The sequence below is a fragment of the Mytilus edulis genome, chromosome 12, assembly GCF_963676685.1.
Source record: "Mytilus edulis chromosome 12, xbMytEdul2.2, whole genome shotgun sequence".
In the NCBI taxonomy this organism is placed as follows: Eukaryota; Metazoa; Mollusca; class Bivalvia; order Mytilida; family Mytilidae; genus Mytilus; species Mytilus edulis.
This window is the reverse complement of record NC_092355.1, coordinates 33,041,295-33,068,897: the sequence shown is the minus strand read 5'-3', so window position 1 is coordinate 33,068,897 and position 27,603 is coordinate 33,041,295. Positions and strand designations below refer to the sequence as shown.

The 27,603-nt window shown below is 31.8% G+C and overlaps 1 long non-coding RNA gene across 1 annotated transcript; it reads left to right on the top strand.

Moving 5' to 3' along the window:
- Positions 1 to 2,603: 2,603 nt before the first annotated feature.
- On the top strand, positions 2,604 to 17,245 carry LOC139498295 (uncharacterized). Its single transcript, XR_011657877.1, has 3 exons — positions 2,604 to 2,707; positions 13,914 to 14,035; positions 15,827 to 17,245. It is a non-coding gene; the product is annotated as an uncharacterized lncRNA (long non-coding RNA).
- The last annotated feature ends 10,358 nt before the right edge of the window (positions 17,246 to 27,603 follow it).

Here is a 27,603-nt window from a genome sequence, read left to right as displayed (position 1 = left end):
TGATTGCACCATTCAATGCAGTTGTTGTGATCGTTGGGTTCACAGTGCTTGTGTCCCAATGGATGATGCATTGTTATTGGCCTGGTCAGATGTGTCTCTAAAGTTCCTTTGTAAGGACTGTTGCTTTACAGACAACAAGTATGACATGGCCAAGGCGTTAGAAAGGTAAGTAATTTTCATACATACCTTTTATTATAAGCTATACAAATGCGAAATTGGGTTTTTTATATTATTAATAGAGAGTGAAACATGGTACAAGAAAAATAAAATAAAATATTTAATTTCAAAGAAGACAATCTTTCACCTAGTTTATTATATTTCATTTATTTCTTATTTCATTTAAAATGTATTTAATTTACTTAATTTAAATTACTAAAAAATCAGAATTAAAAATAATAAAATAATACTCAATTAATATTCTTCTAAAATTAGTATTTACGTTTTTTTTATTGCTACTTTTATTTATTTTCATACATTGAATAATTTGAAAGTGATAATGAGTTAATTAGTTCCAATAAACAAAATAATCATTACCTCACACTTCTGTTAGTAAAGTCTGGCGAAGAATATTTCAGAACACCCGCAAGCGTGATGACCGAGATGTCCGATATGCTCCGTAAAGACCGACCGCTGAACGTGTATAACAAGTTAACCAACAAATCTGAGGTGACTAAGTGGACCCAGCAACAGGAAGCAAGTGCACGACAAGAACTACAATGATAAGAAGAAACAACGTATACAAGATTTAGGCCATTTCGTAAGTCGGGGAAATATTGCTGACCACATTAACGAGATTGACAAGATGCTCGCCGGTGATAAGGATACCATTGTCCGATCTATAATAAGAGAAAAAGGGAAGGCACCGTGCCTGATACTTTATTCCGATTCCCAACTAGAGGACCTCAAACACCTGTGTTGTTCCGGGCTATCAATCATTGGAGTAGACAAGACCTTCAACCTCTGTGATATGCATGTGACAGTGACTTGTTACAAGCAGATGGCCGTTGTGATGGAGAAGACTAAAGAACCGCCGATATTTATGGGTCCGATTTATATTCATGACAACAGCGACTTCGACATCTTCAGCAATTTCTTCAATCATCTAAGAGTGAAATTAATTGACGCCGACACGGAGCAACTATTTTTTGGTACTGACGAAGAAGCAGGATTAGTGAAATCTATGAAAACAGCATTCCCCGAATCTGGTCACATCCTGTGTATTCGACACTTAAAAGGAAATATAAAGCAGAGGATGATAGATGATGGAATCGACAAGAAAGATAGAGAGTCCGTACTAGACAGCATCTTCGGTAACCAAGGATTAGTTCATTCGGATGATGACATTTGTTTGTATAGTATTGTTTCGCATGTTTTCAGGTTGAAATTCTAAATAAAAGTATTTCCGCGGACTATGACAGATAAGCCCGTGCCTTGTGCAGGATATCTTAGTAGTTATAAATTTTTTACAATAAATTCTAAATAAAGTATTTCCGCGGACTATGACAGATAAGCCCGTGCCTTGTGCAGGATATCTTAGTAGTTATAAATTTTTTACAATAAATTCTAAATAAAGTATTTCCGCGGACTATGACAGATAAGCCCGTGCCTTGTGCAGGATATCTTAGTAGTTATAAATTTTTTACAATAAATTCTAAATAAAGTATTTCCGCGGACTATGACAGATAAGCCCGTGCCTTGTGCAGGATATCTTAGTAGTTATAAATTTTTTACAATAAATTCTAAATAAAGTATTTCCGCGGACTATGACAGATAAGCCCGTGCCTTGTACAGGATATCTTAATAGTTGTAATTTTATAGATTTAAAGGGGCTTAGTTAACATCCATTTCTAAATCACAAATATAAAAATATGATAAAGATAATATTTTTTTAATAACTAAAATTAAAACAAAAACTAATTTAAATAGTTTACTATTCCATATTTTATTTTAAAAAATGCCCACCCTCACATTGTTCATTGCCGTGACGTGGCGTGAGGGCTCCACTTTGGTGGTCTAAGATGAACACGTTGAGGGATTGTATGCAATCTTTCTTTTCTTCATTTCTTACGTTTTCCTTGGTCGCCATCTTGGAAGTACACACCGATATCCATAATTTTATAATGATCAATATTAACTTACCTGCAACTTTTTTTTTATTTTTAGGTTATAAAATACACTTCTAATATAATTTTATTCAATAATATATGTTTAAAAGTCACTTAAATGTGTTAATATTGATATTTGAAGAGTTATTCGGTAATTACATGAGTTATTCGGATAATAACACTGTTATTCGGTAATTCGTGTTACCCGAGAGAACCACCGGGCCACTCGGTGGAAACAGACAAACCAGAGAGATATCAGAAGATTGATCTCCAGGTCAAAGTAGGGACACTTTGACCAACCGAGGCCCCCAACGTACCCATTCTAGTTTAAACTCCGGTCTGGGTACCAGAGATGTGTGTGAGAGGGTGAAAATTACCCTTCTAATGTACTGAGATTTTTAGCACCCCGAGTGAGAATCGAACTCGGGACCTTCAGCACTGTAGCCATCGGTCTTAACCACTAGACCACGAACTCACCAGTTCAGGTAAGACAAACTTGTTGTGACCTTGAACTTGAAGATGCAGAGATTCTGAATGAAAACTTGATGTTGACAGTACGGCGGTAGCCTGTTGTTGAAATTATTTCAATATGGTCCTATATGGTAAACATTAAGTTAAAACACGTGTGAGAGTATAATTTACGTTTAAAGAGCTAGGTTTTTTGTTTTGTTTTGTTTCTTTTTTTGGGGGGGGGGGGGGGGGAGGGATAAGGGTACGTAGGTCACTACAGTGCAGTGTAGTGGTAAGAGTGGTGTTTTTTTTGCACGGAATAAAAATGAAATAAGACATATGTTTATGTTGAACGTTTTCTGTCATGAACGTTGCTCGAAAAATAAATGCTTTGGTCTGAACCATTTTCTGAGTGAGTAATTTCTGCCTAGCTCCTTGTATGGGGGTCTCATTGGGGGGGTTCCGATCCCGGATCCCACTTACTGTTTTGTCAGATTCCCGTATCCCACTTACACTATGTAGATAAGCAATTCTCATTTTTTTGTCATTTCCCGGGTCCCGTAAGACCTAATTTCCTGTTTTCACGCCACAATAATTTGACTTTCACGTGTCACGCTTACAAAAAATCGGCAATCTCGCGTCACGCTTAGACCCCAATGAGACCCACTTGTATTAACTTTACGTTTGATATTCCCGATTAAGTATAATACACATTTATGATATAATTCAATTTGGTTTACAGCTTTTAAAAAAGTATTTCTTGACGATCCCTGCCAATTTAAGCGTTTGAATTTTATTTGAACAATAGTGAGCATGCAAAATAAGCATTTGAAAATCAAGATGCTCATAAATTTAAATAAGCAGAATATGTTGCATGAGGCACCAGTCTTGTCAGACAGAAAGTCAAATTAAAAAGTTAAAACACATAGAAAGTAAAATAAAAACACGGCAATCATGTCGCACAAAAATAACCCATTATCCACCCTTTGTCTCTGAAAGGTATAGATAAGGGACCTACCAATTGGTTTTTATGGGGGTCTAGGATGAAAAATTTTGTCCTGCATTTTTTTAGTTGTTATGTATTTTTCACTCTTTTCGGTCCTGCCTTTTTTGTACTAAAATAGAGAATGGAAATGGGGAATGTGTAAAAAAGACAGCAACCTGGCTACCAGAAGAGCAGAAACCAGCAGAAGGCAACTGCTATTTTATTTCTCCAAACTCCTTTCCCCAGGCTTCTTTTTTGGTCCCAAAATTTCTGCAAATTTAAAAGTTATCATACATATTTTAAATTACTGTACATCTACTAGGTAGAAGGTATTCAGAAAAACAAAACAATTTTGGACATTAAACAAGTTACCATATTTTGTTAAATTTCGTGATTTTCTTTGTTTTTCATCAACTTTTTAAGTATATTTTAGATTGAAAAAGTATATATATGTGCGCACCCAAGAAACAACTTTATACTAGTGAGATTATGTTGGTAGTTATAATTAAGTTTCTGTTAAATTATTTTGTTGTTTCTTGGCTGTGCACAATGTTTCTACAACAGAATTAAAGATAGAAAACTGCATAAATTCATTTTTGTGAAAACAGTTTATATTATGACGTAATTATGATGTCATCACATAAAAATCTTAATGTTTTTCATTGATATTTCTTGACCCTATGCATTTCTCAACAGTATGTGCCAATTTGAGAAAGTTATCAAACATTTTGTTTTCTTGGGCCAAAACCAGGCCTTAATGCCCCCTACTCCTTTCATCCTGATTTTTTTTTATATTATAGTCTTTTTGCATAATGTTATTATTAATAAAACCTCAATCTTTATCCTAAACTTCATATTGTATATTATGTTCCAGACCATATGAGTATTTGGACCGTACACCTATATTCGTGCGGTCAGACCATATATGTGTACGGTCAGACCAATATTAATGAGTGTACTCATACAGTCTAGTTAGGACTAACTGGCCCCTGTATGTATTTGGACTATAGGGGTTAATTTTAGACAAACATTTATCCAGAAAAGCGCTTTGGACGCAATAAATTATTAAACGTCTTGTTTTCAATTTTTTACATCACTGGGTCGATACCTCTGCTGGTGGACCATCATATAGCTCTTCAATTGTTTCGGTACTTATACATCTTCGGAATTTTAATGTTTGGCTTTGAGCGTTCCTGATGAAGGTAAATCCAGAAAAGTGCTTCAGACGCAATAAATTATTAAAGGTGTATTATAAATTGTATTCAATTGTTTTTTTTTTATCAAAATCTGTTATTGAATATATAAACACAAAAATTAATATTATGACAATTAGATGAATAAAGTGAAATATATCATTATATCACCAACCCTAATAATCTGGAAACAACTATTTAATATTTGAGTAACAAAACTACCTTTAATTATTCTTTGCACTAGTTTTTGATGCGTTTTATTATATTTTCTCTATGTGTTTTCAAGGGATTTTTTTTATAGTTTTTGTCCAGTGTCTGTGATGTTTTTGTAGAAAAGTTCCTACATCCTCTAAAATATTTTCTTCCAACATTATGTTTATTCTGATAACTTCAATTTCAGCCAGCATATATTAACTGACATGCTAAATGCACAGGAGCTTAACAGAATAAAGCTGTGATTTATAATGATACAGTGTTCCACAACATTTTAGGGTCAGACACATTTAATGCTTGATTGGGAGCAATTATTTGTGGTCACTTAAACTGAAGAAATTTATTGCTTTTAATTGATTGACCATGTGCAGCTGGTAAGCTCATAATCAGCTGATTTACTAAAACAACATTGATTACCTTGAATATTATTATGGATAGAGAGAAATTTTTAACAGCAATAAGGTTCAGCAAAGTAAGATCTACAATTAGATCAACATGACCGGAGTTATAGTCTATTTAAATAATTTTTTGGTAAATTTTTGTAATCTGAAACTACTGGTCCAAATACATGAAATACAATACAATACATTACAATACAATATATAATATATATACAATATGGAATCAAAGGAGTAGGGGCAATAAAGGTCATTTTTTTTCTCGATTGAATTTTGCCTATTATCTTGAAAACTAAGATAGATAAAGAGAAACTTTAAAATGCAAAAATGATCAGAAAAAATACTCTTGCGTTTGGACCAAGAGCTAAATAAGATCATGAAGATAGAGAGAAACTAAACAGACGTCATTGATCAGCAATATATTTACGATACAATTTTTTTTTTTATTAAAGATCTATTAAAAAACATGTATATATACACATATATATTGTAAGATAATTTAAATCATCAAGAGAAGGTATGCACATGTATATACAACTCCTCTAAATTTAACCCAACACTGTATCGGTTATAAAAAAGTTCAAGGATAAAATCATGCATTCTTGATATTAATAAATTGAATGTTCAATGTTGACAAATCGTTATATTTGATCTGTCAACCTATAAATATTTAGGTATACTGAGCAGGAAAAGGAAAATAAAAATAAAATAATATTAGAAAATTTGCAAAATTGATATAAAAATGAGTGAAAGTTGTATAAATAAACGTACAACTATCCTAACACATGATCATAAGACACCTCTCGTGTAGTCTTAACTTTATGACCAATATAAAGAGATGTCCTAATTTAGGACCGCCTTGTGAAACCCACTTAGGACTAAGATATGTCGTAAGACCATCCTAAGACATGTCTAAGCCCTAAGACAGCTTCGGGAAACTGGCCCCTGCACTTTATCATGTTTATCTGAGGCGCTAGACCACTTGACCACCTGGGCTTCACAAAAATAAAGTTTTCGTGGCCGGGTCCCTGTGGTACCTTTTTTCCACAGTTTTTATTTAACATTGTAATACAGTACATGATATAAAAGGCATGAACATGGGATATATATTTGTACGATCTGTTAGTTAAATGGGTTTTGTTAAAATATACTTTTTCACTTTTTGGGTCTTTTGGAAAATGTTGTTTGTGCTGTATTTAGACCCTTCTACAACGAAATTTGTTTCACATTGCACACATATAAAAATTGTGGTTTTTATCCAAAACAATCATAGGTTTGAACGTAGTTGTCAATTAATATTTGTATATACATGTACATGTACATGTATTGTATTGTATATATATATGTCAAAATATTCACTTCAAACTATCCTGAACCAGTTATTTCAAGACAGGATTACATTTGTATATATAGTCATATAAATTACATTTGTATATATATAGTCATAATATGCATTAATTAGGGAATGATGAGTTACTGTTAAACTTCAAACCCACTGTTGTTGAACTTTTAAAGAAATATTTGATAGAGAATTGTTGACATTATCTTTTAATTTTATATTACTGTAACTAAACTTCAAAGTGAAATTAATTAACTTGCCATTTTCTTCTTTGAACTGTTTTCTTCCACTGCATGGGTTCTTCACAAAATTGCCACAAAAAACAATATTGTAATAAATTGAAGAGATATATGAGTAGCACAACTATGTGTGATTTTCAACATAAATTTATGTTGCTCTTCACATTTTATGATGTCCAGTAATGAGGTCATGACATCAATATAAATCCATATAGTAACCAATGAGATAAAAGAGAAATTTATTTAATGTCTTCCTAAAATCTTTGGATAAAAACAGGTCACATTTACTTGTACATGTTGTGTGTATTGTACTTAAATATAAAAACACAAGTAAATGTTATACATATATATATACTCTCACCACATTCAATGTCATTCATTCAATGGACTTAATTAAGTATAATGGGAATAGATCTATTAATGTGAATAAAAGTTAAATAATTAGAGAAGGATTATAATACACAGTATTGTATATGTGCACAATGATATGCATACAGGGATAGAATTTTGAAAAATTTATTGTAAGTAATAATTTCATACTTAGTGCCAATAATTGTTTATTTTTTTGTATTGTGTATGGTCTCCTTAAAGTTTTATTTTGAGGAGGATTAAGGGGGGTGGGGCTAATGGGCCTGGGCACCCCTTTTGATAAAATTTTGTTTGATTAATTTATTTAGGGATCAAATCATTAGGGATTTTTTGAGCGGGTCCTTTTTAAAAAAATTCTTGATCCGCCATAGACATACAGAAATTAAGTATGTTTAATTTTCTAAGAAATTCTATGATAGATATATAATATATATCAATTAAAAAATATTTATATTGATATAAGCATTAGTGATAAATTTAATAATCTGTCACCTAAGGATATTATGTCCTACCTTCAGGCATTATGCTTTCTGCTGAGTAATAAGTATGCGTCTGTTCCTATCTGTCTGTCCGGCTTCAAGTTTAAGTATTTTTGATGAAGTTGAAGTCCAATCAACTTGAAACTAAGACAATAATTATTGTTCCCTATATGATATGATCTTTCTTATTTTATTATCCAATTAGTTTTTTGCCCCCAATTTCATGGTCCACTTAACATACAAAAATGATAATGCTAGTGGGTCATCTGTTCACTTAAAGGACACATTATTGTTATTGATTTAAATGCAAAGTATTAAGAATAATAGTTTCTGAATTTCACCAGTTGATAATTGCCTACAATATAAAATTTAAGAATTTTGTACAAGTATGTCATTTGAAAGTATATTTGACATGGATGAGAGTTTAGATTGGGTTTACAAAATAGGGAATAAGAGGCAAAATGTACAGAATAAAGGGGGAAAAAAGGGGGAAAAGAAGAAAAACTAAAACTAAATAAATATTTAAGGAATGACTGTAATAGTTTTTCTGTCTATGAAGAAATAACATAAAAAATTTGGTGCACACTGAATAACGCGTGTAGCGGGTTATTTTGCAGTGTGCACCACTTCTTTTATGTTAATTATTTTGAATAAACAGAAAAAATATTACAGTCATTTAATTCTTATAATTTAATTCTAAATTCCATTTTAAACGGTAGAAATCCATTAAACAAGGTTGATGACATCTCAGTCACATGACTGAACTATGTCTATGGGCTGATAACAAAATAATGTCAGCCAATCAGAAGACGCGTTACATCCAAAATTAAATTATTACAGAATAACAGCTAGGGTGCTGAAATGAAATATAAAAAATAGAGATTTAAAAAAATAATTTAAAGAATAAAGATACATGTATACAGAACCCCTATCTAGACCTTAAATAAATCAAGCCATATAAACACATAAATTACAAATACATGTACTCTGATAATTGTGTTTAGGTCAGACAGGAGTTTGTCTGCAAAAGATTAGTAACTCTCCAATAAAAAAAGAAAAACTGAAAAAAACTGAGAAAGACATGATTCATACATAAATACAAAATTTAAAATCTCAAATCAAAAAATTATAACCAGTCAGGGGCGTTAAACGAGTAGTTTTTTTTCGAGTTACTTAAAAATATATTTATATATAAGTAATTTTTGTTTTTAAAAATGATAAAATTACTTAATAGAGTTCTTTTAAATTCTACAAGAATCATAGATTAAATGTAGTTTGAATGAGTTTTTTTTTATCATTTTATATCATGAAATAAAGATTTTATTAGATAAATTTGAGAAGAGTTTGGAGATAAAGGTTTAAGTTAAAAATCATGACAAAAATATTACTTGAATTTAAGTTATTTTATATATTTCTGAAAAAAATAGTAATAACACTTATTGAAGGAACACATGTAGTTGATTTGGGTTAGCAGTTATAAATAACTTGAAATCTTAATTAATTCACAAGTATGTTTCTATTTATATCAGTCTATCTTCAAGATTTAGGAGGAAAATGATAATTTTATAGTCCCTAGAGACCAATCTTTAACCCAGAAGCATCCTATGAAAGATAAGGGATAATTAAGTGCATCAGTAAGTTGATTAGTGTTACATTTCATGGGGAAAATAACCAGATGACTGTGAAAACTTGTTAAAGCTAGTAAAATCTGCATTATTTAGAATGATATTTAGAAAAGTAACCTATATAACATGTATAAGACTATTAAGATAATATTTAAAATAGCCTTGTTTTCAACATATCTTATATAGGATTAGGTAATTTCAAATGTGACTTGTTTAAATAATGCCCCTGACTTATGATTTTTTTTCTGTTTGTCAAAAGTTTTATTTTCTATTTAGCTCAGCTGACCTTAAAGGCCATGTGAGCTTTTGCCATCCCTTGGAACATCCATTGTCTGGTGTACACTTTTTCATAGATCTTCTCTTTTAAAACTACTGAATTAATTAATTTTAACCAAACTTAGGCTAAATGATCCTTAGGGTATCTAGTATATGTTTTGTAATTTTTATACGACTGCAAACATTTTTTGGTCGTATATTGGTATCCCGTTGGCGTCGTCGTGGGAAGACATTTGGTGTTCGCACTATAACTTTAGTAAAAGTAAATAGCAATCTATGAATTTAAACACAAGGTTTATGACCATAAAAGGAAGGTTGGGATTGATTTTGGGTGTTTTGGTTCCAATTGACAGTTAAGAATTAGGGGCCTAAAAGGCACAAATAAGCATTTTTCTTGGTTTTCGCACAATAACTTATAAGTAAACAGAAATCTATGAAATTTCAACATAAGGTCTATGACCACAAAAGGAAAATTAGGATTGATTTTGGGAGTTTAGGTCCCAACAGTTTAGAAATAAGGGGCAAAAAACAGGTCCCAAATAAGCATTTTTCTTGGTTTTTGCACAATAACTTTAGTATAAGTTAATAGAAGTCTATGAAATTTTAACACAAGGTTAATGACCACAAAAGGAAGGTTTGGATTGATTTTGGGAGTCTTGGTCCCAACGAATTAGGGGCCAAAAGGGTCCAAATTAAACTTTGTTTGATTTCATGAACATCAAAAAATGAATTATTGGGGTTCTTTGATATACCAAATCTAACCGTGTATTCAGATTCTTAATTTTAGGTCCTGTTTTCAAATTGGTCTACATTAAGGTTCAAAGGATACAAAATTAAACTTTGCTTGATTTTAACAAAAATTGAATTCTTGGGGTTCTTTGGTCTGCTGAATCTAAACATGTACTTACATTTTTGATTATGGGCCCAGTTTTTAAGTTGGTCCAAATTGCAATAGCAAGAAATTTTCAATTGCACAGTATTCAGCAATAGCAAGAAATTAATCTTCAATTGCACAGTATTGTGCAATAGCAAGAAATCTTCAATTGCACAGTATTGTGCAATAGCAAGAAATCTTCAATTGCACAGTATTGTGCAATAGCAAGAAATATCTAATTGCATAATAATGCGCAATAGCAAGAAATTTTCAATTGCACAGTTTTGCGCAATAGCAAGAAATATTTAATTGCACAGTATTGTCCGGTTTTCAAATTGGTCTTCATTAAGGTCCAAATTAAAGGGTCCAAAGTTTAATTTCAACAAAAATTGAATATATGGGGTTCTTCAATATGCTGAATCTAACCATGTATTTAGATTTTTAATATTTGAGCCCAGTTATCAAATTGGTCCACATTGAGGTCTAAAGGTTCTAAAATTGAACTTTATGTGATTTCATCAAAAATTGAATTCTTGGGGTTCTATGATATGCTGAATCTAACCATGTATTTAGATTTTTGATATATATTCATGATATTGGACCATAATAGGTAAATGTCCAATTTAATTTTTTTAAAGTTTTTAAGTTTAAGTTCTTATAGACCACATTCATTCTGTGTCAGAAACCTATGTTGTGTCAACTATTTAATCACAATCCAAATTCAGAGCTGTATCAAGCTTAAATGTTGTGTCCATACTTGCCCCAACTGTTCAGGGTTCGACCTCTGTGGTCATATAAAGCTGTGCCCTGCGGAGCATCTGGTTAGCTCATGGCGGCCCTAAAGGCCCTATGTGATCTTACGCCATCACATCGTAAACTATTTTTAAAATCTTCTCCTCTGAAACGACTGGGCCAAATACCTTCAAACTTTAACTAAATGTTCCTTAGGGTATCTTGTTTTTTGTTATTATTATAGATAGATATAAACTGTTACAAAATAAATAAAGCAGCAATAATGTTCGGCAAAGTAAGATCTACAAAAAAGTTAATGTGACCAAAATTGTTAATTGACATCTTAACGAGTTCTTGCCCTTTTAAGTCAATTTTACACAACATGCACAATGTGTTGATCAAGTTTGCTATAACATTTAAAAATCTTTTCCTCTAAAATACAGGTGAGCGATTCAGGCTCTTGAGAGCATCTTGTTATCTTGTCCTTTAATTAAGAAACACTGCATAGTTTGGTAAACAAACTTTAATATTTTAAGATTAATCTGCCTTAATTATTAAGACTAATCTTGACAACCCTTGGCTATTTGAAGTTATTGCCCCTGAAAAAGCAAGTTCCCACAAATTTTACATGCTATATATGTTTTTGTTAACAATGATTGTCATATTGAAAACAATTATAGATATCTTAAAGATAAATTTAAAACAGCAAAACGATAAAACAGTAGTGTGGATCCTTATATGAGTTATTGCCCTTGAAAGACGAAATTTTAGCAGAATTTCAAGTTTCATGCAGAAAATATGATAGATGTAGAGACACTTTATTTATGTTCAACTAAGTTAAAGATCTGCGAATAAGCTTACATTATGACCAAAATAGTTAATTGATCCTTTATAGTACATTGTAGTATTGGTTTGTCCTTTAGAAATTATTTTACCAAAAAATGTCTGTAATGATCACGATAGATAGAAAGAAATTTATTTTTAGCTCACCTGGCCCTAAGGGCCAAGTGAGCTTTTTCATCACTTGGCGTCCGGCGTCGGCGTTAGTGTCATTTGTCATCGTTAGCTTTTACAAAAATCTTTTCTCTGAAACTACTGGGCCAAATTAAACCAAACTTGGTTACAATCATCATTGGGGTATCTAGTTTCAAATATGTGTGGCGTGACCCAGCCAACCAACCAAGATGGTCGCCACAGCTAAAAATAGAACATAGGGGTAAAATGCAGTTTTTGGCTTATAACTCAAAACCAAAAGCATTTAGATCAAATCTGACAGAGTAAAATTGTTTATCAGGTCAAGATCTATCTGCCCTGAAATTTTCAGATGAATCAGACAACCTGTTGTTGGTTTGCTGCCCCGGAATCGGTAATTTTAGGGAAATTTTGCTGTTTTTGGTTATTTAATATCTTGAATATTATTATAGATAGAGAGAAACTGTAAACAGCAATAAATGTTCAGCACAGTAAGGTTTACAAATAAGTCAACAAGGCTGAAATGGTCAGTTGACCCCTTTAGGAGTTAATGCCCTTTATAGTCAATTTTTAACCATTTTTCCTAAATCTTAGTAATCTTTTACAAAAATCTTCTCCTCTGAAACTACTGGGCCAAATTAAGCCAAACTTAGCCACAATCATCTAGTTTTCTAACCAAGATGGCCGCCCCGGCTAAAAATAGAACATAGGGGTAAAATGCAGTTTTTGGCTTATAACTCAAAAACCAAAGCCTTTAGAGCAAATCTGACAAAAAGGGGGGGGGTAAATTGTTTATCAGGTCAAAATCTATCTGCCCTGAAATTTTCAGATTGATCGGACAACCGGTTGTTAGGTTTGCTGTCCCTAAATTGGTAATTTTAAGGAAATTGTGCCGCTTTTTGTTATTATTTTGAATATTATTATAGATAGAGATAAACTGTAAACAGCAATAGTGTACAGCAAAGTAAGACCTTAAAATAAGTCAACATGACCAAAATGATCAATTGGCCCCCTAAGGCGTTATTGTCTTCTAAAGTCAATTTTTATAATAATTTTCATAAAATTTGTAAATTTTTACTAACATTTGTAGAATCTATTTTGATATACGATTCCAGTATTTGCTGAATACTGTTTGAATTTTTCTGCTTAAGAATTCGATTGATTACTCGTAATGAATGATATATTATATATCTATTTTCAACTGTGTTCTTTTTCTAGACACAAATTCATAGAAATTGATCCAAGATCCACCTATGTAGGTGAAAATCATAACTCTATCCTAATTTCATAGACAGAATTTCATAGAAATTAATCTATTACTATCTATATCCATTAGTGCAAATCACAATTTTAATGATGTGCCTTCAAGCAGTTCATGTGTAAAAAAAATATACTAAGGATGATACTGTGGATTCATTTATTTTCGAGGGTATCAATTTTCGTAGATTAAAGAGATTTTATATATTTCACGGATATTTGTTTTATGGTTTTGTCAAAGTCTGTATACAACCTGATGGCACATTTGTAAATGGTTTAACATTTAAAATTATGGTTCATCTGTTTCAATGAAAACCAAGAAAATTGGTATCCCATGAATAATGATTCCACAGTAAACATTTTCAGCATGAATGATGAAGTTTTATGACATTCTGTTCTTTTTTCAGATTGACATATCCATAGAACATGCAGTTAGTCTAGACAGACAGGAAGAGAAAGGTCTCTGATTCAGTTCTCTTTGAAGTTCAAGGTCTTTTTTAATCTAAATTATAATGGGAAGATGTGAAAGGTAAGTTTTAAAGTTTGTAAGTGTTCAAAAATATGTTATTTCTAACAAAATGTGCTGTTTCACAAATAAAATACTCTGTCTCTTAGACACTTATGTAGCAATATGGCCACTATATTGGTGTATTAAATGATTGTAAGCTGTATTTGCCTGACCGGTTAAACTGACCATGCGGTCATTTTCATGGATCTTTTATGGATCTAGTTTATGTATTATTATTGAAAAAAGCATCAAACTTTCAATCATAAGTAAAGCAGGCTTGGTAGTTGTTAATTTCTGTGTCATTTTGGTTCTTGTGGAGAGTTGTCTCATTGGCAATTATACCACATCTTCTTTTTTATATGACATTTGAATGTTGCATTTTATATATATATATATATACGTATTTCAATCACACATTAGCTGGACAATTGTTTATTAGCATCCATGTTCACAAATAACTACATTTGTGCAATTAAGGGACATGCTAAGGACGACCTTTTAATGCCCCCGCAGTAGTTTTACCCTTGACCTTCTGTATGACTGTACATCCTTCCATACCTCCCAAAGTTGGTTACTGTTCTCAAACCTCAGTTTGCCTCAACCAAATGTTATGATACTGATACATAATGCTTATACCAAAAAACACAGATCAAGTTTGAATTTTGGTGGTGTCATGTACATTTGTACTTTAACCGTTCTAGAGTTATGGCCCTTTACAAACAAACAAAAATGCTGAAACTTTATTTCAATGTTCTCACTTTAGTTTGCCTTTAAACCAAATGCTGTGAAACTAATACACAGCAATGCTTATTACCACAAAATACAGATCAAGTATGAATTAAGGGGGTGGTGTCACTTAACTATTCTGCAGTTATGTCCCTTAACAAATGAAAAAGATGCTTATATTTATAGTTTCTGTTCTCTAACTTTAGTCTGCCTCAACTAAATGCAATGAAACTTATACACAATGCTTGTTACCACATAATACAGATCAAGTTTGAATTTTAAGGGCGTCACTTTAACTGTTCTAGAATTATGCCCCTTCACAAATTGAATGATTGCTGGAATTTTCATTTCAATTCACTAACTTTAGCTTGCCTCAACCAAATGCTATGATATTGTACACAATACTTATCACCACAAAATACAGATCAAGTTTGACTTTAAAGATTGTCACTAAATTTTCTAGAGTTATGCGCCTTTGAAAATGGAAAAATTACTGAATTTTTGTTTCCGTTCTCTAAATTAAGTTTGCATAAACCACATTTTATGGAACTTGTACACAATACCTATTACCACTAAATCAGATTAAGTGTTTTTGGTGGAGTCACTTGTACCGTTCTTCAGTTATGTCCTTTTATAATTTTATATGATATACAAGCAGGGGCATCATCTGTGATCCATTGATACATTCCCTATTTAATTTTTTGTTATTATTTTGATTTTTTTGGTGTCGGAGCCAATAAGTGCCCATTTGTTTGTAGGTAAAAACATGAAGAATCGGTAAAGTAACACACACATATATATATATATCAAAAAATTAAAACACCAGATTAGAAAAAAAAGATTCAGTATGATTGCTTTAAGGAAACAACCGCCATAATAAGAAACAAAATTTAAATATCATTAGTGTGGTAAGTCTTCAATTATTGAACAAAACAAATGACATACAGTAAGCCATGAAAGACATGTGTTAACAAATTCATTTATTATCATGATTATAAGACAGAACAAAATATGCTGGAAAAAAATCATGAATAATATGCCTGAAGGACTTTAAAATATTGAACTTGAATTGACTTTTCTTTGTAGGATGCATAGAATTCTTTGGAGGACAAATTGGCGTGAGTCTAAAAAGACACAGATTTAAAGATAGGCGAGAGAGAAAGAATGACAAACATAGTTTAAAGGACTGAAGACTTCCTGATATCTTTCAAACTGTTCTTTTGGTATAAATGTAATAATGCAATATCATCTTATTTGTATAGGCATACATCCTGTAAATCTTGTTGATGCATTTTAGCTCCTTAAATGCAACCACTATTTAGTAACATTGTTGTGATTGTAGTTCTATATGTGAGCATATTAGTTAACTAGACTGTCATTGACTGTAGTAATTGCATATATACATGCATTATTATATACCATACTTATCATCAATCTTAGTCTTTTTAATTCAGAAGAAATTTTTAAAACAAGTTATTCTAATCAGACTAACCTATTATATGCACTTTGTCAAATATAGCAAATATGTTGCAAATGTGGTGCAATAGAGAGCAACCTTTATATTTCTTAGAAAATACTTTTTTGAACTGTAATGAAAAGTATGGTTATAAAGTTAAAATACTTTTTTTGTAAGTGAGACTTATTTTCTATGAATCATAATATTTTAACAAATATTAGAAACAAATTTACATAAAAACTTTCTTTTGTATCAAAATTCTGTGTTGTATAAAAATCTTAAAGATTTTGTTTTTTCAGGATATTTCCCAATATGTTTAAGAAATCAAAATTCTAAACATGCTAAATTTTGGCTTGTAGATTTTATTTCGGGATTTTTCCCGAAATGGGAAAAACAAATCTATGCACCAAAATAAATAAAGTGTGTGCCTGATATTAGATTTATATTTTCGGGATTTTTCCCGAAATGTGAAAAGAAATTATTAGTCATGAGATCTAGCATATACATTGAATTTTTCGGGATAAATCCCGAAAATATTTGCAGACATCTGTATTATACATTTTGTACTTAGTTTATATTTTCGGGATTTTTCCCGGGATTTTTCCCAAAATGTGAAAAGAAATTATTAGTCATGAGATCGAGCATATACAATTATCTTTTCGGGATAAATCCCAAAAATATTTGCAGACATCTGTGTTATACATTTTGTACTTAGTTTATTTTTGTCGGGATATTTCCCGAAAATTGTTTCAGATTTTTTTTTAAAACGCTTTGCCAACATATATGTCCTAAAATTTAATGTTGAAAATGAGTTCGGGACATTTCCCGAATAAATAGTTGTCATATACATTTTTTTACCACAAATATTTCATTACTTTCATATATTTTGGGAAATTTCCCGAACATTTAATGTAAGTTTTATCAAATATAAGAATAAAAACATGGAATATTGTAAAATTTGTGTATTTCTTTATGAAATCTGCATTCATTTATAGTAAACATTGAAAAAGATTATAAAAAGGAATAAAATGGATTTTACTCTTTTAAAATAGAGTCTGTTCATAATATTTTTTTGACTTTTGTATTTCAATCAATTGCAGATTTTAAATGTCCTTTTATGAATGTTAAATGCAAGGATGACATGCAATGTATTCATTCCAACTGGCTTTGCAATGGAAAATAAGAATGTAACGATAAATCAGATGAAGATTCAGATTTCTGCGAAGGTAATGACTAAAAAGTAAAATCACAAAAATACTGAACTTAGAGGAAAATCTAATCGGAATGTCCATAATCACATTGCAAAAGGAAATAACAAAACACATCAAAAACGAATGGACAATAACTGTCATATTCCTCACTTGGTACAGGCATTTTCAAATTAGAAAATGGTGGATTAAACCTGGTTTTTTTTTAGCGCTAACCCTCTCACTTTGATGACAGTCTCATTTCAATTCTCTTAGAATCTAACTACTAATATAAATGTCAAAGCACAAAGCTTGCCCTTAAACTATATTTTCTAAATATAGTAAAACTGTTAATGTAATTTTAACATGCAAGAAATGTGGTAGATACCGAATGGACATACAAACTCATAAGTTAAAGACAAACAGAAACCCCAAAGCATTAAACGAAAGAAGAAAAATACAAATACAGTCTTAAACACAACATAAGAAACTTATGAACCTAACCAAAAGAGAGACGAAAGATATTAAAGGGACATTGAAACTCATCAGCCGAAAATAAACTGACAACGTTAAAAAAGAAAATTACCCATAACCACAACTCATAACACAACATAAAAAAATAAAGACTGAGCAACACTAAAAACTGAGGGTGATCTCAGGTGCTCCGGAAAGTTAAGTACATCCTGCTCCACATGTGACACCCGTCATATTGCTCATGTAAGTACAAACCCGGTAATAAGTCTAATTCGGGAAAAGGGAGTTGGATTATAGTTTCGACATATGAACATATCCGCTATTATCTGTGAAACGAATGTTTCATAATTGTCAACCACCTCGTGATGGCGTTTGTAATATTTACGAACGGAAATTCGGGGAGAACTCAGGTGGTCAACATCAGAAATTATTCAAAAGGGTCAATAAAGCCTGCCTCGAGTTTGCCATCCGTTAGAGTGGTCATTGCTAAATTTTAATGAGGATTCAGTATTGACAAAGTATTAAATACTAGATATTGTTGTAATATATTGGTGAATAATACTGAAATTCTATAGGACGACTCACCCATTTAATATTTTCCCAATGAGAATACTATTTTTTTTTTATATTAATTTTATCATGTTAAAACAGGAAAACCTCAGAAATATAATGGACTCAAGCTCTTTGCTAAATTATTAAGCCGATATGTGCAACGCACAAATAATCTACTTGATTTATCTGTTCATATGAAACTGTCCTATATAGCTTATGAACGTAATGAGTATTTTTATTTTTAATATTATTCAAAATAAATTACAAATTTGATATAAATGGAATAATGCAATAATATATTCTTAAATATACTCGCTATATTCCAAAATATAGTAATTACAATTACGCGTGAATGATGTGAGCCGATTACATTAAACAAAAAGTTCATATATGCTATGCTACTTCACTTACATTCGGCATGTTTTAATCAACTACTAGAAACAAGAAAAAATTCTGATCTGCATGATTTAATGTAATTGTCATATAGTAATGTTTATGGTATGAATGACTAATTTAATTTTTGATTAATACCTGCTGTTAGTTTTAGCTGCATCTTTTTTTTTAAATATAATGCACGCATTAATACAGACCTTTGCGAATTATCTTAACTTTATTCAGCGAGTCAAAACCCATGTAGTTAATATGTTAATACTAACAATGACCACTGCCCTTTTCTCGATCTTGATATCTATATCACTAATGGAAAGCTGAATACTAAAATTTATGATAAAAGGGATGATTTTTCATTTCCTATCGTTAATTATCCGTTTTTAGATGGTGACGTTCCCTTGTCACCATCTTACGGTGTTCATATATCTCAACTTGTACGATTCGCTCGTGTATGTAACAATGTTTTAGATTTTAACGTGAGAAATTTATGTATTACTGAAAAATTATTACACCAGGGTTTTCGATATCACAAACTAGTCAAAACATTTACTAAATTTTATCATCGGTATAAAGACATCATTCGTAAATATAGCTCAACATGCAGACTTCTAATACGTTCAGGTATTTCACATCCAATTTTTTATGGAAATATTCTTTATAAAGCACAAAGGTGTCAGTATTCACCTCAGAAACTTACAAAACCTTTGAATAGACTTATTAAGAAGGGATATAATTACGATACTGTTGTCAAGTCATTAAAGATTGCATATTTTGACGTTAATATTGAGTCACTGATAAGGTCTTTGCATCGGAACTAAACACATTTATTCTAAAAACAGTTGTTGGCATGACACGGGTTATGTTCTTCTCATATATGTTATGATGGTATGATACTAAACCCCTAACGGGAAGGATTGTGCCTGATGTTCATATGATGAAATCATAATCTTTCAGTCAGTTTAATTGACGTCTGGAGCTGGCATGTCAGTTAACTGCTAGTAGTCTGTTGTTATTTATGTATTATTGTCATTTTGTTTATTTTCTTTGGTTACATCTTCTGACATCAGACTCGGACTTCTCTTGAACTGAATTTTAATGTGCGTATTGTTATGCGTTTACTTTTCTACATTGGTTAGAGGTATAGGGGGAGGGTTGAGATCTCACAAACATGTTTAACCCCGCCGCATTTTTGCGCCTGTCCCAAGTCAGGAGCCTCTGGCCTTTGTTAGTCTTGTATTATTTTAATTTTAGTTTCTTGTGTACAATTTGGAAATTAGTATGGCGTTCATTATCACTGTACTAGTATATATTTGTTTAGGGGCAAGCTGAAGGACGCCTCCGGGTGCGGGAATTTGTCGCTACGTTGAAGACCTGTTGGTGACCTTCTGCTGTTGTTTTTTATTTGGTCGGGTTGTTGTCTTTTTGACACATTCCCCATTTCCATTCTGAATTTTAGTATAGACATTTTCAGTTTAACTTTTGCAATGACAGGACTTTTATTTATTATGACTACTTAAATTATACCAATGGCCAATCTTACAGCGACCATATGTAAATAGAACCAAGTAAAATGTCGGAATAGTATCCAATGTGTGACTCGTGGGTTCCTCTGTGGAGAAGGCTATGATTGTCCTGATCACTCTGACGAAGATCCAGAATTTTGCAAAGGTAAATCATAATTGTGCATAAGATATTCACGTTTTTGATCTTTTATACGTCCGGTTAGTTTTTTTGTTATGTCTTATGTTTGCTGTTGGAGACCACATGGTTCGGTATTTATTTTTCCCGGTTTCGGGCATTTTTTTTTACTTTCTTATACGTGTGAGTCGGATGAGTCATTGTGTCCTGAGTTGTCTGTTTATTTCGTTTGTGGTTTGAATTCTGTATTTTCGGTATATTTCACACATATCATTGTTATAAGTATAGTCGAGTTACTAGTGGTTCGTCTTCAGACTTTTTGTATGTAAGTTATACGTTTTATGTGTGTTTACTGTATGGTCTTTTATTACAGACATTTCATTTTTATTTTCTATATGTACGTACAAGTTAAGATAAAAAATCAGCTACTTCATTCATATGATTTTAAGTTTAAAGCAACTACATGAGCAGTATATGTTTTGTTTATACACTGTTTTAATTTAGATGGAAAACTGACATGGCTTAAAAAATACAGGTTATAGCATTATTACAAACACAATTTCATTTTTATATGTTTGTCATGGGTAGAAAAACATAAAATAACACCTTTACAAACTAAATTCCAATTAGATATTCTTGTACGTGTCTATAAATAAAACAAATCTATCTTATTTTTAGAAATTCGCCTTTGACAACATAACCGTCACAAAGATACGTCACTTTTTGTGACCAATTCCTTTGACGCGCGTTTGAGGTTTCCGGATGTGCTGTCAAAAATTCATTGGAGGTGTCCGTTCTATTTTACGGTTTGCATGTTGTAATGTACTTTTATTTTGTTTATCTATGTATTTTTCTCATTGTTCTTACATTTGTTTGTACTGTATTCCTGTCACAAAGTGTTGTCATTTTAATGGCATTTTTAACATTGCTATATAAGCGAGTGGTTTGGCTAACCATTAAACTATTTCAACACACAAATTTTTTGTCTAAAAATGTCCTGTACCAAGTAAGGAATATGGAAGTTGTTATTTTAATATATAAAAAAGAAGATGTGGTAAGTTGCCAATGAGACAACTGTCCACAAGAGACCAAAATGACACATACATTAACACTTATAGGTCCCTTTCCATGGATGTTGGCGTTTGCTTTTGTTTTAGTTCAACGTTTCTGTTGTTCCGTTGACTTCCTCTTATAGATGCATGGTGTGTTTTTATCGGATTTAGTTTGTTTTATTTTTTTCGCCTTATCGAATTATGACTATTTAACAGCGGTATACTACTGTTGTCTCTATTTGCAGACATGCAGTCCCAGATTATTAAGATATATTTGACATGTTTGATGCATCGTAACCGCATTGTAACAATCTGTATCAAATACGAAAGAACAAAAGCCAAAAACAACGTCAATACCAGCTAAACACTTGTTGATCTAATAAATTATCTAAGAGGCTGTATATTTGTATGGTTTTCAACAAACTGATTTTCCAAAGTATACGTATCAAAAAATAACAAGCCACGAAACGGATTAGCTGCAAGTCTACAAACCTGTTATTTGTTTTACAGAGATATTTCAAATATTGTGCCTGGTCTAAAATCTGTGTTCTTGAATTTCTCTGTACAAAACACCTTATAATCTACTAACACTAAGCAGTGAAAATAAAAACAAAATGAATAAGCATCTAGTCTGGTAATACTGTGGATTCATTATCATTTGTTGGATACCAATGTTCGTGGGATTGGTGGTTTCAGGTTAACCACGAAAATAAATGTTCAACGAATTGCATATTTGCCATTGGTTTGTATGCAGATTTTGGCAAAACCATGATTTGAATATCCATGAAAGTGAAGGTTTTTAGCAATCCACGAAAATTGGTACCAATGAAAATTAATGAAATCTCAGTAGTACAGATTATGTGACCATACTTTGTTTACAAGGATCTGAACACATTCCATTATATTTTATGTTCTTGTAATTATAACTTCAACCAATGAAATAAATGCCGTTATAAAACAAAGGAATCCCGAAAAGACTTTTAAACAAACATTAGAAAAAGGCGTGTGTCTGTCCTCGTAAGCGACCAGTGAAAACAGGATATGTCTTTCAATCAAATCGTTATAAAATCGGGTACATTTCCCTGATGAATGAACAGTGTGTCTCTCTAGGTTATAATAATTCAAATTTCCTTTCGCTGGACATTCACCAGTGAAAACGAATTAGGACCAAGATACACACTTTGTGTTTTGTATTGACATATTAAACATGCAATGTATTTTTTATTGACGTCCAAAATCAAATAGATGATCATTCCTTTAAAAAAATTTGTTTTCGTACAGCGACCAAATGTTTGATAGGATTCGTAACAAGTAGGGATCAGCTTGAGTGTGAGCCGACCACTGACCTGTACGATGAACAATTACAACTGGAACGATGAACAATTACAACTGGAACTGGGACGACATTGACTGGCTATACAGCCCTCGCACGGTCGGTTTGGTGCCCGAAGTCGTTTGGTGAGCATTTAAATATAATTTCTGCAGTGGGTCAGGAACAGGTGGAAGACGCCATTTTGGTAGGTCGCCATCTTGGTTTTGCTGAGTAGTTTTTGTTTGTCATGATATATCTGATGAAGATCAGTACTTTTGTTTTGGTAATCCACACTCATATATATTTGTGTACAATTTCAACTTTAGGTCAATTACAATATACATTTGTTTTATCCTTAATTATTATACATTTGTGTTGCACACAAAGTTACAGAATATCAACATTTGTTTAATGTGCCATGTTTACATTATTTACAAAATAGTGAAAAAGACATTAACAGAAGGGTCGATGAATAACCTAAGAGTATAATTTGTATATTTTGATGTTGTCGTAAGCTGAAAATTCTTCAAGTATCAGCATTAAGATATATTACGTCATTTAAAGAGGAAGACTTAAAGACTTATGTTTTTCGTTTAGTGCGAGTAGGAACGTTGATTTTGTCTAAATAATTGACCGCCTCGATGGTCTCATGGTAGCCTGTTCGCCTCCAGTGCAGGAGGTCGTGGGTTCGAACCCCGGCCGGCTCAAACGAAAAATTGTATTTGGTATTTGCTGCTTCTCCGTTAAGCACTCGGTATTAAGGAGTAAGGGCAAAGACTGGTCGGCTCGGAGTCAGAATAATGACTGTGTCCGGGTACGCTGACTGTCTTCCTGTAGGCTGTTATCTTGTACACTAGCATGTACAAAAAATCCGGCTCGCCGTGTCGGTCTAGTACAAAGTCTGGTTAATATTCATATTACATTAAAATGTTCTCGTCCTGAATATGCATATCAATTTGCCACTGGACGTTAATCATCATCAGCATCATCTAAATAATTGTTTCATACGTTGTCACTAATAGATCTTTTATAAATAACTATACTGTATCCGTTTTAATCTTTGTAGAAGAAAGCGATAGCGATTAAAATTGAATATTGAAATAGTAAAATTAATCTCTTCGAAAAGTAATATTCCTTAAATGCGATTCAACTAATCAATGTGATCTGTATTTTTGCAAGCCTATATTTTCTTTCATTTCATCATTTATCAAAAACGCAAATATCAAGATAACAAGTGTAGAACCCTTGCTTTATTACTCATCATAGAGAAATGGCAATGCTTCTCTCCTAAATCTTTGTCCATAAATGGCATTTGATCTTATTCTACGCATTTTGATCACGCAAAAGTTTAATGATCATAGTTTTTTTTCAGGGTGGCGAGTGTTGTGAAGAATTAACCCTAAAACAAAACCATTCTTCTTACAGGAAACGTGAAGTACCGTATGTAAAATGCAAAGATGGATATCAATGTGTGCATGACCGGTTCTTTTGTGATGAAAAAAGTGATTGTCGTGATGGATCTGATGAAGCTTGGGATGCTTGCCAATGTAATTGTTGAACCACTATAATGTTTTAATTGTTTATCATTGTATTATCATGATCATACCTTTTTGGCTCACCTGGCCTAAAAGTTCAAGTGAGCTTTTCTCATCACTTGGTGTCCGTCGTCCATCGTCTATCGTCCTCCGTAGTCCGTCTCTTCCGTCGTCGTCGTCGGTCAAGTTTTATAAAAAAAAATCTGCTCCTCTGAAACTACTGGGTCAAATTTAACCAAACTTGGCCACAATCACCATTGGAGTATCTAGTTTAATAAATGTGTCTAATGACCTGGCCCACCAACAGTTTTTGGTTATTATCTTGAATATTATTGTAGATAAAGATAAACTGTAAACAGCAATAATGTTCACCACATAACAGATCTACAAATAAGTCAACATGACCAAAATGGTCAGTTGAACCTTAAGGAGTTATTACCCTTTATATAGTCATTTTTTAATAATTTTTTGTAATTTTTTGTAATCTTTTACAAAAGTCTTCTCCTCTGAAGCTACTTAGACAAATTTAACAAAACTTGGCCACAATGACAGGGTATTTAGTTTAACAAATGTGTCCGATGACCCCGCCTGCCAATCAACATGGCCAGTATGGCTAAAAAAAGAACATAGGGGTAAAATTCAAGTTTTGTCTATTATTTTTTTTAACCGTTATAAATACAGAAAATCTGAAAGGAGCAAAAATGTTAAGAATAATGACTCTACCAATTGTCCACATACGTCAAAACTGTAAGACAAATTTTTATAGGAGTTATTGCCCATAAATGACAAATTTTACCTTTTTTTCATTTTTACTTATTATCATGAAAATTATGATATTTGGAGAGAAACATTTTTTTTCCTTTATGCCTTGTATGATTTAAATTATAATAGATAAATAAACACTTTTAATCACAAAAATTATTAGCAAGGCAAGATCTATTAAAAAGTAAGATTTTACCAATAGTATAGTTAAGATAGGAGTGATTGCCCTTAATTGAGGATTTTTTTTACCCTCTTTTGTGTTTTGGGCAAAACCTGAAGAAGATAGAGAGAAACTAAACAGACTAAAATATCAGTAATAGAAGATCAACAAAATAGAGATTTTTGTCATGATGTCTATTCTCAATGTTGGAGAGTATCCTTTGTTTGATATGCACATAAACCAAGGTGAGCGACACAGGCTCTTTATAACCTCTAGTTTAATTACACAAGACAGCACAATTCAAAAATGTGTTTCATTGACCGTAACTGCATAAGGACAATCTGTATAACAAATTGATTACTAAAATCCAAGAATAACGTCCAATACAGCTTTCACTGGTGGATCGGGTATACATAGAATCACTTGTTGCCACTTAATAGATCTGACACTTGTATATGATCAATTATACTCCTTGAACATTAAAACAAAACTATTCTCGAGGAATTATATTTCATGGGCAGAAGTTGTATTATCCGCCTAGTGTTAGTAATTAAGATTACAAGACACTGTTAGCTTGAATTAAAAAAATAATCGAAAAAAAAACATATTTCATTTCTATTTACTTCTCAGTACTTGTACGTCATTGGTTTCCATTTGTTATTATCGGTTTTGAAGTCTCTATATATTGAAGATAAATACAGAAAAATCTCCACGTACGTGCACCAAACTAAGTAGGTGTCATTTTTTTTTTTCATATAATGACTTAAGGTCATATGAAACTTCAAATTTAAAAAAAAAATTATGCATATGGTTTTTTTTAACTAAATGGTTAGCTGTTATTATAAAACATATTTACATTGCCGATATGATTCTTGTCCCAGCCACTTTTAAAAAATGTGTTTGATCTTTACAAGTAATTTTTTTTGCAGTCAGTACATTGAATTAGATTTTACATTTTTAAGCATAGAAACAGTCTATTTTTAGAGGGATTGATAAGATATTGATTCCTGAATGGTCCAAAACAACCAAAATGGCATGTCCCTAGATCGCCTGTTCAATATTCATACTCTAAAATATCGTAAAAAAAATGTAGAAACAAATGTTATTTTTACTTAATATAAGTTCTTTAATAAATCAAATGTATGTTTAGAGCCAACATAGTTTAATAAACAGTTTTTAACATAGGATTTTTAATTTCAGAAGGTGTGTCCCTGACAAAATGTCCACTACGAAACGAAGTCATTAAATTTGCTAATAAACAGTTTAATTAAATGAATGTAATTTTGTTTGCAAGAGATATAAACATTAGGGTCTTACAAAAGAAGTGATGCTTTTGTAACGGCAGTTAAATTGTTGGTAAGAAAAATTGAGCACATCAAATGGACCATAGTGATACCGTTTTTTTGTTAATGTCCACTACGAAACGGGTCAAATCTCCTACAGTATCTGGTTTAAAAATTACGAAAAAATATCAGTGTACAGCTGAATACATGCTTTGATGAATACAATCAGTCTTGTTACTATTTTAATATATGGATTGTGGGGAAAAAATAAAACATGTGAATATGTCCCCTACGAAACGGTCACCTACGAAACAAGTTTAGGAGAAAAACGTTTCGTAGTGGACACTACCACTACCATGCAGTCTTATTTTTACTCTTTTTTCAATTACATTCGTGCAAAACAAATAACAAGGATTAGTTTCATGTAATTTTTAGTATGTTTTTATTAACATAGAATAGGGTTGATGTCAACTACAAAACTTTTGTCCACTACGAAACGGTTTTGTCAATTACGGAACATGAGTTGTACCTTCATATGTGAAGTACTGTCTAATCTTAATCGATAAAAAAATGGTTCTCCAATTCAGAAAAAAATTAGATCTTTCTAGTATATAAAGTAAACAAACTGGAATGTCTATAGGAGACATTTAGAATTGCAATACGATGTGTGTTTAGAAGCAGTTTCCTACGAAATAGTACACAAATTATGAAAATAATATCATTTTAAAGAGTATTTAAGATTGCACTTTTTGTTTACAAACAGGTCTAAAATATCTCTTGAAATAAAATTTTAGACAATATAAAAAAGAAGATGTGGTATGATTGCCAATGAGACAACTATCCACAAAAACCAAAATGACACAGACATTAACAACTATAGGTCACCGTACGGCCTTCAACAATGAGCAAAGCCCATACCGCATAGATAGCTATAATAGGCCCCGAGAAGAAAATGTAAAACAATTCAAACGAAAAAACTAACGGCCTTATTTATGTAAAAAAATGAAGTTGATTTTCCATTTTTTTTAGGTCTGAAAGTAACGCTTTTATTGAAAAACGCCC